This window comes from Gopherus flavomarginatus, chromosome 1 (assembly GCF_025201925.1).
Source record: "Gopherus flavomarginatus isolate rGopFla2 chromosome 1, rGopFla2.mat.asm, whole genome shotgun sequence".
NCBI classification, from domain to species: domain Eukaryota; kingdom Metazoa; phylum Chordata; order Testudines; family Testudinidae; genus Gopherus; species Gopherus flavomarginatus.
Window position 1 is genome coordinate 131,963,908 of NC_066617.1, and position 12,703 is coordinate 131,976,610.

General features: G+C 43.4%; 1 protein-coding gene across 1 annotated transcript in view; it reads right to left on the reverse strand.

Moving 5' to 3' along the window:
• Window positions 1-7,972, reverse strand: part of SHISAL1 (shisa like 1) — a 272,323-nt gene extending 264,351 nt beyond the window's left edge. Inside the window, exon 1 of the mRNA XM_050925181.1 lies at window positions 7,873-7,972. The gene's annotated coding sequence lies outside the window, so the exon portion shown is untranslated. The remainder of the gene's footprint in view (window positions 1-7,872) is intronic.
• Between the last annotated feature and the right edge of the window lie 4,731 nt (window positions 7,973-12,703).

Below are 12,703 nucleotides of genomic sequence, written 5' to 3' on the forward strand. Positions count from 1 at the left end.
GGCATGCTAGTAGCGGGGGAAGTATGGCAACTGTGTTTAGCACAACATGAGTACAACCCAGACTGTGGCTATGAAGAGGGCTTCACCTTCCAGTGGTGTTGTGACACTGCATTCCATATTCTTCAGTGATATTATGATATGATTGTGACAATAATGTATTTTATGCAAGTTGTGTGAGACGTCATTGGGAAGGTTATGATTTTCTGAATATGATTATCCTATTTGTATGCATATATCATTTTTATATCTGAAGTTATGAATATTGACTATGTATCTCTATTTCAAATGTAGTTACACCTGCGTAATGCTCACTAGGCAAGATGTTTTCATTCTAGAGAGTGAGTGGGGATGGGCCATTAGGGAAAAACAGTAGGCCTTAGGAGAAGCTTATCTCCCACCTGGTGAGCCTTCCTATGAATGCTCCAAACAGCCTGTGATTGATGCTGCTATGACTCTAAAACATGTGATGAGACCACATGTCTCTAGACTCCATCTTGGGATGTCAGTGTTTTTCCACAGACCAGTCCGGGAACCAAGCTTTTGGAACAAAGGGTTCCCACCATATGCAGAAGTTATGTAAGGCAGGGAGTGTCATCGTGTGGGGTTCTTTGCTCCCAATACAAGATGACTCCTGGAAACACCTGAGGAACAAAGACTGAAGTGGGGAAAGTGCTGGACCCAGACTAAAGGAATTTTTAGCCTGCGAATGAACACCTGAGGGTTCCAAGCTGTAAAGCAAGTGCAGCTTGCCCCTCAAGAATCTGCAGCCCGCTTGTATCATCTCTTTGGATATGAATACCAGATTATCACTCTATCTATTTAGTATATTAAGTTTAGTTTGCGTTTTTATGTTTATTTGCTAGATAATCTGCTTTGATCTGTTCGCTATCACTAATAATCACTTAAAATCTATCTTCTGTAGTTAATAAACTTCTTTTTGCTTTATCTAAACCAGTGTGTGGGAATGATAACTCGAGGCAAAAGGCTGTTGCATATTCCTCTCCACATTGAGGAAGGGGGCTAATTTTATGAGCTTATGCTGTATGGTTCCCTAGTCTTCATATTAGAGATAACTGGAAAGCAGACGTTTCTCAAGATATCTGGGGGAATAATCAGATGTAAAATATGGGAAAATTCTCTCTCAGAGACTCATAGACTCTAGGACTGGAAGGGACCTCGAGAGGTCATCGATTCCAGTCCCCTGCCCTCATGGCAGGACCAAATACTGTCTAGACCATCCCTAAAAGACATTTATCTAACCTACTCTTAAATATCTCCAGAGATGGAGATTCCACAACTTCCCTATGTCATAAACAGATAGCTAAGGGTTAATGTCTCTTTCACCTGAAGCACCTGACCAGAGGACCAATCAGGAAACCGGATTTTTTCAACTTTGGGTGGAGGGAATTTTGTGTCTGAGGTCTTTGTTTTCTGTCTGCCTGCTGTCTCTGAGCTTTGGAGAAGTAGTTTCTGCTTTCTAATCTTCTGTTTCTAAGTGTAAGGACAAAGAGATCAGATAGTAAGTTATATGGTTTCTTTTCTTTGGTATTTGCATGAATATAAGTGCTGGAGTGCTTTAATTTGTATTCTTTTTGAATAAGGCTGTTTATTCAATATTCTTTTAAGCAATTGACCCTGTATTTTGTCACCTTAATACAGAGAGACCATTTGTATGTAATTTTCTTTCTTTTTATATAAAGCTTTCTTTAAGACCTGTTGGAGTTTTTCTTTACTTCAGGGAAGTTGAGTCTGTACTCACCAGGGAATTGGTGGGAGGAAGAAATCAGGGGGAGATCTGTGTGTGTTGGATTTGCTAGCCTGATTTTGCATTCCCTCTGGGTGAAGAGGAAAGTGCTTTTGTTTCCAGGACTGGGAACGGAGAGGGGGAGTCACTCTGTTTGGATTCACAGAGCTTGTGTCTGTGTATCTCTCCAGGAGCACCTGGAGGGGGGAAGGGAAAAAGGATTATTTCCCTTTGTTGTGAGACTCAAGGGATTTGGGTCTTGGGGTCCCCAGGGAAGGCTTTTCAGGGGGATCAGAGTGCCCCAAAACACTCTAATTTTTTGGGTGGTGGCAGCAAGTACCAGGTCCAAGCTGGTAGCTAAGCTTGGAGGTTTTCATGCTAACCCCCATATTTTGGACGCTAAGGTCCAAATCTGGGATAAGGTTTATGTTATGAGTAGCAGCGGTGGGATGATAGACAGAATCCAGAAGCCAGTAGGAATATTATATTTTTCTTTTCTCTGCTAAGGGCTTTTTAGCAGAGAGAAACAGTTGGTTTTAAAAGGGAACCAAAGAGAATTTTTTTTTCTGCTCTCTCTGGCAGTTTGTGGCTTGCATCTTAAGCAAGAAACCATTAAGGTGCTATTAAGAGTCTTTTGTCACACAATAGCACTCCCATTGAGAGTCATTACCAGCACTATATACATGCAAATAAAGTGGTTTTTCAGGTTTACTTAACATTGAAGATTAGCTAAAGGCTCTGTTGCTAGGCAGACTCCAGGAGGCAACAGAGCCTGCAGTTCAGAATATAACCACCGGAGGGCACCCCAACAGAAGAAAACCGGAACCATGACTTCTAAGGCAAAAATTGAGGCCGAAGGACAAGTCAGAGAAGCTGAACACAGGCAACAACTGGAAATAAAACAAACAGAGATGGAAATAAGAGAGAGAGAAAGAGAGGCAGCCTACCAAAGAGAACAGGCAGCCAAAGAGGCGGACCACCGCCGAGACATGGAAAAACAACAAAAAGAAATGGAAAAACAACAAAAAGAAAATGAAGAGAAGGAAAAACAGAAAACATGAACTGGACTTGGCAAAAGCTGGGCTGCATGTGCCAGCCAACCCTAACAACCCGGCGCCAATTATTGCTCCACAGCACAGGAAATTTCCCACCTACAAGGCAGGGGATGACACCGAGGCCTTCTTGGAAAATTTTGAAAGAGCCTGTCTTGGGTACAGCATCCCCGAAGACCAGTACATGGTAGAATTAAGGTCACAGCTCAGTGGACCTTTAGCAGAGGTGGCAGCTGAAATGCCTAAGCAGCAAATGAATGACTACAAACTTTTTCAAACCAAGGCCAGATACAGAATGGGGATAACCCCAGATCATGCCCGTCGGCATTTCAGAACCCAAAAGTGGAAACCAGATGTGTCATTTCCCAAACACGTCTACTACGTTGCAAAAAACTATGAGGCCTGGATAACAGGACACAACATTCAAACCTTGGAAGAACTGCACCTCCTCATACAAATGGAGAAGTTCTTGGATGGTGTTCCTGAAGACATCACACGGTACATACAAGATGGAAAACCCAAAGATCTCGCTGAGGCGGGGGAGATTGGAGCCAAATGGATGGAAGTGGCAGAAAGCAAGAAAGCTACTGTCAAGGGGGCACACCGACCATAAACCCTACAACCGAGGACAGCCAAAGACCCCACATACAACCCAAGTAAAGCCACAGACGCCCTGCTCTTCCACCTCACCAGTCTCCAGTAACTCACCTCGGACCAGTGACCCATCAGATGGAAGATGCTTTAAGTGTAATGAACTGGGACATATCAAGGCCAACTGTCCAAAGAACACCATGCGAGTGCAATTCATTACACCACCATCACACCAAAGATCCCCAGGCCCGGATGCCTCTCAAATACCCTTGGAGCGAAGGGAAAATTTGAGAGTGGGCGGAAAGAAGGTTACTGCGTGGAGAGACACGGGGGCACAAGTGTCAGCTATCCACCAATCCTTCGTTGACCCCAAATTCATCAACCCAAAGGCCAAAGTTACAATTTACCCCTTCATGTCACAAGCTGTAGACTTGCCTACAGCTCAACTGCCTGTCCAGTACAAAGGCTGGTCAGGAATGTGGACTTTTGCAGTCTGTGACAATTATCCTATCCCCATGCTACTGGGGGAAGACTTGGCCAACCAGGTGAGGCGGGCCAAGAGAGTGGGAATGGTTACACGTAGCCAAACCAGGCAAGCTTCCAGACCCATTCCTGTTCCTGAACCGTCCACAGATGCCCCGTCTGGGTTACCAGAGACCCAGACAGAGGTAGTGGACCCGGATTCCATGCCAACCACTGAAACAGCCACAACACCTCCAGTCCCAGGCCCGGAACTGGAACAGCAACCAGCACCAGCAAGTGCAACCACATCTTCAAACTCAAAGCCAGAGGGCGCCAGCAAGCCAAAACTGGCAGAAGCAACAGACAGCCATACCCAAAAGGCTCAGCCAAAGCCTGAAATAACCTCAGGTGCACCAGCGGAGAGCGGTTCACCAGCACCGGAAACAACCCCATCACCTACATTGCTTCCAGAGGGACCAAGCCCAAGTCCACAGTCTGAGGAAGAACTGGTGACCCCAGCCTCAAGGGAACAGTTCCAGACTGAGCAGGAAGCAGATGACAGCCTTCAGAAAGCTTGGGCGGCGGCACGGAGCACCCCACCGCCTCTCAGCTCTTCTAATCGATCCCGGTTTGTTATAGACCAAGGACTTTTATACAAGGAAATTCTTTCTGGTGGACACCGGGAAGAATGGCAGCCGCAAAAACAGTTGGTGGTTCCAACTAAGTACCGGGGGAAGCTCTTAAGCTTAGCCCATGATCATCCCAGTGGCCATGCTGGGGTGAACAGAACCAAAGACAGGTTGGGGAAGTCCTTCCACTGGGAGGGGATGGGCAAGGACGTTGCCAAGTATGTCCGGTCTTGTGAGGTGTGCCCCCTGGGGTTACCCTAGGCAATCTATTCCAGTGTTTAACTACCCTGAAAGTTAGGAACTTTTTCCTAATGTCCAACCTAAATCTCCCTTGCTGCAGTTTAAGCCCATTGCTTCTTGTTCTATCATTGGAGGCTAAGGTGAACAAGTTTTCTCCCTCCTCCTGATGACACCCTTTTAGATACCTGAAAACTGCTCTCTCTATTCCATGCCTATTTTTTTTAAGCTAAAACATTCAATAACCACTGCAAGGGAGTCTTACCCAATACACATGACAAAAATCATTTACCTAATAAAGCTATAACAATGCCGGATGCAGAGCTTAGTTCTGTAAATAAGTTACCCCATCTAGATACACCAAGGGAAAGTTACTCCCATCCCATGGTTTGGAGAGGGAAAAATGCCTACCAAACCTCAATATTACATTCTGTAAGTTTCTGATATAAAACATGGACTTAACCTATCATGCTAGGTAACAGAGCTCATCAACTAGCGGATTCCCATGGAACTGAAACTTTGTGTCATGATCCCACTCCCATAATCTGGGTCAGAGCTCTAAAGCAGTGTTTCTCAAACGTGGGACACCGCTTGTGTAGGGAAAGCCCCTGGTGGGTCGAGGCGGTTTGTTTATATGCCGCATCCACAGGTTTGGCCAATTGCGGCTCCAACTGGCCGCGGTTCGCCGCTCCAGGTCAATGGGAGATGCTGGAAGTGGTAGTCAGTATGTCCCTCAGCCCATGCTGCTTCCAGCAGCTCCCATTGGCATGGAGCAGTGAACCGTGGCCAGTGAGAGCTGCGATCAGCCAGACCTGTGGACAGGACAGGTAAACAAACCAGCCCAGCCCACCAGGGGCTTTCCCTACACAAGCGGCATCCCTTGTTTGGGAAACACTGCTCTAAAGACAACATGCACTTGTCACCTAACAAGGGCCAATATTTGTTACTGTTACAGATACAACCCCGAACACCAGGCAGAAGACAAAGAGTGGAAAGAAGAGTCATTTCCTTACTGGCTGACAGGGCTGGCCTTCCCTTTCTGACATTTCCAGAGGAAGTGATGGCAAGTCACTCCCAAGAACTGGCAAAGTCATTACCTACTGGACACAGAAGAGAGCCAGGTAGACAGCAATTTGCATTTGCTTTTGCACATAGACCATCTGGACTAAAAAACGTGCTTTAGTTGTTTTTCTTAATTGCTTCAGTAAATTACATACAGAGGGGAGAAGTACTGGATTGGCAAACATGGAAACTGAAGCCTTTGCAAGAGGAAGGATGATCCTTTAGTTAAAGCACTGAATTGTGACTCCGAAATTCTGGGTTGACACAAATAGAGCTGAATCTGATTCAATATCCTGCTCTACCACAGATGCCCAGCGTGATCATGGGCAAGTCACAATCTTTCCATGCCTCTGCTCCCCATCCGTACTTCCTTTCTCCCGCCACTTGTCTATCTTGCCAATATAGATTGTAAGCTTTTGGGGGCAGGGACAGCACCTAGCACAAAAAGAGCTCACAAATAATGCTGGTTGAGGCAGGTAGACGCTACCACAATAGAACTATAATATGGGGAAAGTCAGTCCCTCGTTTCCATCTCCAGTTGTGTTCCTTATAGTCTCAGTAAGGCGGACAAGTGACAATTGTATTGCCCATTTAGATATGACTGTAGGCATACAGTCATAGAACATATATGTACAAATCAGAATGCACCTCATCTTTACTTACAAGAGTCTTATAAATTCTGTACATTGAATTTTCTAATGTAGCCTTTTAGCATAATGATTGTTCATATATTAAATTCACAAACTAAATAGCTTATATCGGAGTTGGAAGAATCCACTTGCACTTCAAGGGGTCCCTTGCCAGCAATCAACAGAAGGTTCAGTAGGGGGAGGGAACATTCAGCATTCACATTACAAGAACAGAAATAATCCTGGATTCCCAAAATACTTTAATAAAATGATCTCCTCTTTCACAGGGAAACGTGGATCAAAATTAATCCTCTTGCCTTTAAAAAAATATCCCTTTTAAAGATTAGGTAAAGAATCCTTTTAGACAGTAATTAATATTTGGAAATGTTCATGTATCACAGGATAAGCAAGCTCCAGAACATTAGAGATTGTGGCTTTTTTCAGTCCAACAAAATCAGACCTTTCCTACTAGAAAAGCCATGTTAATCTATAGTTCATGCAGAATTTAATTTTGCCCTTTGCAAAAAGCAGTCCATTAAAAAAAACTGCAAAAGCTTAAAACTCAGTGCTCTGCTATGGTTTAAGTGAGAGTGTTTGAGATAAGTATTTCCTCTTTGTTTTTTGCACATTAATGGAGACTGGGAAGTTATGTTCCTGCTCAATACATTAAACATAACCCTTTGGAGACTATGGATGTAGAGCTGTTTGGCTCAACATTCATTTCCTGGAAGGGTAGAATATACAGTAGTAGTGTTTCAAGAGGTAAGCCTCTTCAGCAATTAATTTATGATAAATAGATCTGCCTTCTTTTGTAAAGCCTAACATTTCAGCAACCAAGAACTACATGTAGGAGTTATTGCTCCTTTCACAGGCTGCTGATTTCTCAATTCCCAAACTGTAACTCTGGTGGCTTTCCAAAAAGTGCTTCCTGGCAACAAATTAGCTGTAGTGACTTAAATAAATACAAGTGGTGTTATCACTATGTTTTAGTTTAATTTTTTTTATTATGGTTAAAGAACAAGGGCAGAGACAGTTGCTGTTTTTCAGAGACACATTATCCTGTGGGAAAAGACAGATGGTTTCCTGAGAGAGCAATCCAGATTCATTACTGAACTAGTTTAAAAAATAATAGTTAAAAAAAATCTAGGTGTCTTGATTTAATACTAGGACCTTTCAGACATGTTTCTAAAACATATGAGAGTATATTAAAACACATGAGAGCTTTTAAAATGTACAACCATTTGAGTTCTGTTTAGTTTTAATGTGGATCTCAAAATTCTGTCAATAGGATTTCCTCTGGCATTCAGCATTAACTAGATTATATTTTAAAGTGCTATTAACACATTGAAAGGCAAAATGGGTAGCTTAAAAGTGAGGCATGTCTGTGTCTTTAAAACAAAATGAATCCCCTTCCAAAGTGATATTTCATTGTACAGATGCGGTAAAAGTAGTATAAATAACATTACCTGTTAGCAAGGTCAGTTGTCACCACAGATGGAGCTGAAGAGGAATAACAATGGATTTCAAAGTGACAGCCTATTGATCAACTTAATCCATGCTCTGTGTACATTCAGATCAGCTGCAGCTCTGAAAGAGGGAGAGAATCTCTTCACATGAGAGCAGATTCCCCTGGATGCCAATTTCGTAACACATTCCAAATGAATTAAAGAGGGCTATCTCCCCCGCACCCCCAACAGTAGAAAATGAAATGTTATCTAAAGCCACCTGCCCCAATTCAAAGCAGTTTGTGTTAAAAAAAAATGCAGGTTTAATTTATGATACCCAGCACTTTGTAATCTGCCATCAGACTATCAGATCACAGCTTTTTCTAACCCGAGCTCCCTGACTGTTTCTCTTCTTGGGTTGCCTGGAAAGGTTTATATTTAGCACATGACCCTTTACAACACAGGAATTATAGGAGAGATTTCTGAAGATTTTATCATTTTTCTTCACATATCTCTGAGCCCAGTTGTGAATTCCTTCTAGTGATATTTGAGGGAGAGGGTATAACCATGGGGAGTTTCATGCTCCTTTTGCTTATCTCACTTTCTGTCGCTTATGAGAGGGGCGGGTAGAAATACCAATTTTACAACGTCAGAATTGGTGGAAAAGGCAATTATACCCACGAAACATAGAATGCAGAGTGATGTCTCTTCAGGTGCATACAATCTGCAGTTCATTTCACAGCTATTGGAGGATTCTATACTACATGCAATTTTATAAGCCAGTGTTGATGGCAACCGAGTTACCTGTTTGCTTTTTAACTAGGACATGGGTCAAAGCTTACTGGTTCAGGAACATTGTTATGGATTTCTCCAACTGGGAATTCGGAAAACAGAAGAGTTTTCTCTGAGATTTGCAAGTAAGTCAAATGAGCATTTGAGGCATAAACTCTAAATGTGCTTAATGAAAGGCTTGATATGCTGAACACTCACATTTAGGATACATAGCTCACTTCAAAGAAATATGGGATGAGATTGTCTGTATTTAAAAAACCCACAAACCCCCCCAGTCTTTGGTCTGGATTCATACATGCTGATAGACACAAAATGTGGGGCCAGATACCCAATTCTCCTCCCACTTTGGGAGTTACTCAATTTAAGAAAATAAGTGTCGTTAATCATGAACTAAGTGCCGCTAGGGAAAGATTTCTGATAGTAGACCACTCTTTGATGTAACAAACAAAGGCTTAATAAGATCAAATGGCAGGAAGTTGAAGCTAGACAAATTCAGACTAGAAATATGAAGGATTTTTTTTAAAAGTGCAGTGAGTAAAATTAACCATCGGAACAACTTTACTTAAAGCCCTGGTGGACTCACCATCAATTTGAAGTCTTTGAAACAGCACTGAATGTCTTTCTAAAATATATGCTACATCTCAAGCAGAAGTTTTGAACTAGATGCAGGAATTAGAATTATAGAATATCAGGGTTGGAAGGGATCTTAGGAGGTCATCTAGTCCAACCCCCTGCTCAAAGCAGGACCAATCCCCAGATAGATTTTTACCTCAGTTCCCTAAATGGCCCCCTCAAGGATTGAACTCACAACCTAGGGTTTAGCAGGCCAATGCTCATTAATGACAGTCATTCTACGATCTGTGTTATGTAGCTGGTCGGATGTTCATAATGGCCTCTTCTGGCCTTATTTAAAGGGGAAGTGTTACACCTTTATAAAGCCAAGATCAGTGAGGGGTGAATCACCAGCCACAGCTGTTTTGCAGTAGGAAGAAGAGGAATACTCCATTTTTTGAGACATGCAGGGCTTCCACCACCATCCTCCCTCAGAGATGCTGCCAGAGGAAGGCAGTTTTAATCAGATCCACAGGAACCTTGCTGGCAGCTGCGGCGGTAAGGTGTTTCCCTACTCAATAGTTCCTCTTCATGGCTGCTGTTAACAGCAACCTTCAGGCCACTGGGTAAAGGGCTGGTTGCTCCCACTTATCCCGTATGTGTAACTATAACTGCTCAAACAATGCCTATAAAAACTTTCCCTTCTGTAAAACAGCTCTTACTCATTGGCGGAGCAGTCTGGTTTTTGAATGGGAGGCTTGGGAGATTGTGTATTTCCTTCCCATTTAGAGGCAATACAGCAGCTGGCCTCAATACCGCTCCCCTGTCGACTCTGCTTCCGCCTCTCACCGTGGTGGAGTTCCGGAGTCAACAGCAGAGCAATTGGGGATCGATCGATCACTATCCACTGTACCCTTAGGCCTGGTCTACACTGTGAGGGGGGAGGTCAACCTAAGATACACAACTTTAGCTACAAGAACAACATAGTTAAAGTCAACGTATCTTAGTTCAACTTACCTTGTCTCCTCACAGCACGGAGTTGATTGCCGTGGCTCCCCCAGTCGACTTTGCTTCTGCTTCTCACCGAGGTGGAGATCAGCAGTCGATGGGAGAGTGATCGGAGATCCATTTATTGCATCTACACTACATGCGATAAATCAATTCCTGATAGATAGATCAATCACTACCCGCTGATCCGGCGGGTAGTGTAGATGTACCCCTGGATGTATGAATGTGGAACAATTTTTCAATCAAGTTTCCAACCCTGAAGTTGTTCAATACTTAGCGGAAAAATTAAATCCTGCAACAACATTTTCCTCCATTTCTGTTCACGCCATTCCTCTGTTTGCTTACTCTGTTCCTCCTGTTCTGCCCTCCGCTCTTGTCTCCCCACAGCCCCATAGCCAGGGAATGCCTGCTCAGAGTCTCACTCTGTCCATTCTGCTTTCATGTGCAGCATGCCACCCTATGTAGAAACTTTGTTCCCTTTCTTTTCAAGCCACTTTCTCAGTGACTTTAAATACTGCCTTAAAATCTGCTTGCTATTCCAAGCCTAAATGAATACATGAAGCCTTTTTGTGATACTGTATATATTAAGGATGCTACAATTGGGCTGCTGGTGTGTGTGTGGGAAGTATTTCTGAATCTGTCTGCTGCTAAATGAGGCAGCAAGCAGGCTCTGAAACTCAAATCTTAATGGAGGGCTCATATCAAATGAACACACCCATGTCGTTCAAACAAAACCCATCCAGGCTGAAAATGGAGGTTATCAAGACAGCCTCAATGCTGGTAATTCATTAATTTCAGTGGAGATCCCACTTATAGCAACAGCACAGAATCTGTCACTCTTTTTGTCCCTACACTGTTAGAGATGTTAAAAGACCCAGATTGTAGGTGGTGGTGGAGCTAATAAAAACTAGAGAATGTACAGTGGGCGGTACTGCAAATACCTGTCTAATTCCAGCCCAAACAGTCTGCCACTCATTTATGGGATAGGTTAGCATGCCGATTAGTGACTGAAGCTGAAAAGGAGGAAAGGAAGAGTAGTTGCTCTGGGTTAAACCACTAAACTATCTATGTCAGAAGGCAAATTCTTAGTGCCAGTAGACAATCGGCTCTTTCCTGAAAGAGAATGGAGCAGATGTATATCAAATTACATAGGTACATTAAAATCTAGTGACCGACACTCTGCTTGCCACCCAGTGTTTATAATGATATCTCCATCACCACCATGCTCTTCTTTTCCTCCATATGATGTCAGTAGGTTTTTTTTGTTTTTATTTAAAATACCAAGGGCCTGATTCACCACTGTTACATCTACTAAAAGAAACTTGAGTGTAACTATTAGTTTCAATAAAATTAGAATTAAAACACTGGGGTAATGCAGTAGTGAACCTGATCCTTAAGGGTGGGTACAGAACATCAATTCAATACAGGGAGATATATAAAGCGCCTTTGCAATCTGCCTATAAGATATAAGATTGTAGTTATATGTAACTCATGTTATAATAGTGGGGGGTCTTTGTCTCCAGGTTTATCAGCCTGCCACTGCTTGCAGCGAAGAGACTCTATCCTTCAGTTTGAGCCGTAGAGACTAATGCTTTTTGTGTTAAAGGTCCTGGATTCAGACCCCTCCATTGGCCCAAACAGAACAAGTTATACTTGTCACAGTGTTCACATTGGCTGGTCAATTTATTGCCTGAAGAAAAGGGGTGACATATTTAAAAATCTCTCTCACTGTGTTTGTATCACATGCAGACGCAAGTCATAGGAAGGAAGTTCTTCCAAACAGAGTGGTAGATCACATCACATAGAACTCCGATGCGTACATCTCCCTAATTTAATTAGCAAACCATTTTCACAGAATTATAGAATATCAGGGTGGGAAGGGACTTCAGGAGGTCACCTAGTCCAACATCCTGCTCAAAGACAGACCAATTCCCAACTAAATCCTCCCAGTCAGGGCTTTGTCAAGCCTGACCTTAAAAACCTCTAAGGAAGGAGATTCCACCACCTCCCTAGGTAACTCATTCCAGTGCTTCACCACTCTCCTAATGAAAAAGTTTTTCCTAATATCAAAACTAAACCTCCCCCACTGCAACTTAAGACCATTACTCCTTGTTCTGTCATCTGCTACTACTGAGAACAGTCTAGAGCCATCCTTTTTGGAACCCCCTTTCAGGTAGTTGAAAGCAGCTATCAAACCCCCCTTCTTTCTTCTCTACTGCAGACTAAGTCTCAGTTCTCTCAGGGTATGGCTACACTCGAAACTTCAAAGCGCTGCCGCAGCAGTGCTTTGAAGCGTGAGTGTAGTCGCAGCGCCAACGCTGGGAGAGAGCTCTCCCAGCACTGCAAGTACTCCACCTCCTCATGGGGTTTAGCTTGCAGTGCTGGGAGCCGTGCTTCCAGCGCTGGGGCACTCTTTACACTGGCACTTTACAGCACTGTATCTTGCAGCGCTCGGGGGGTGTTTTTTTCACACCTCTGAGCAAGAAAGTTGTAGCGCTGT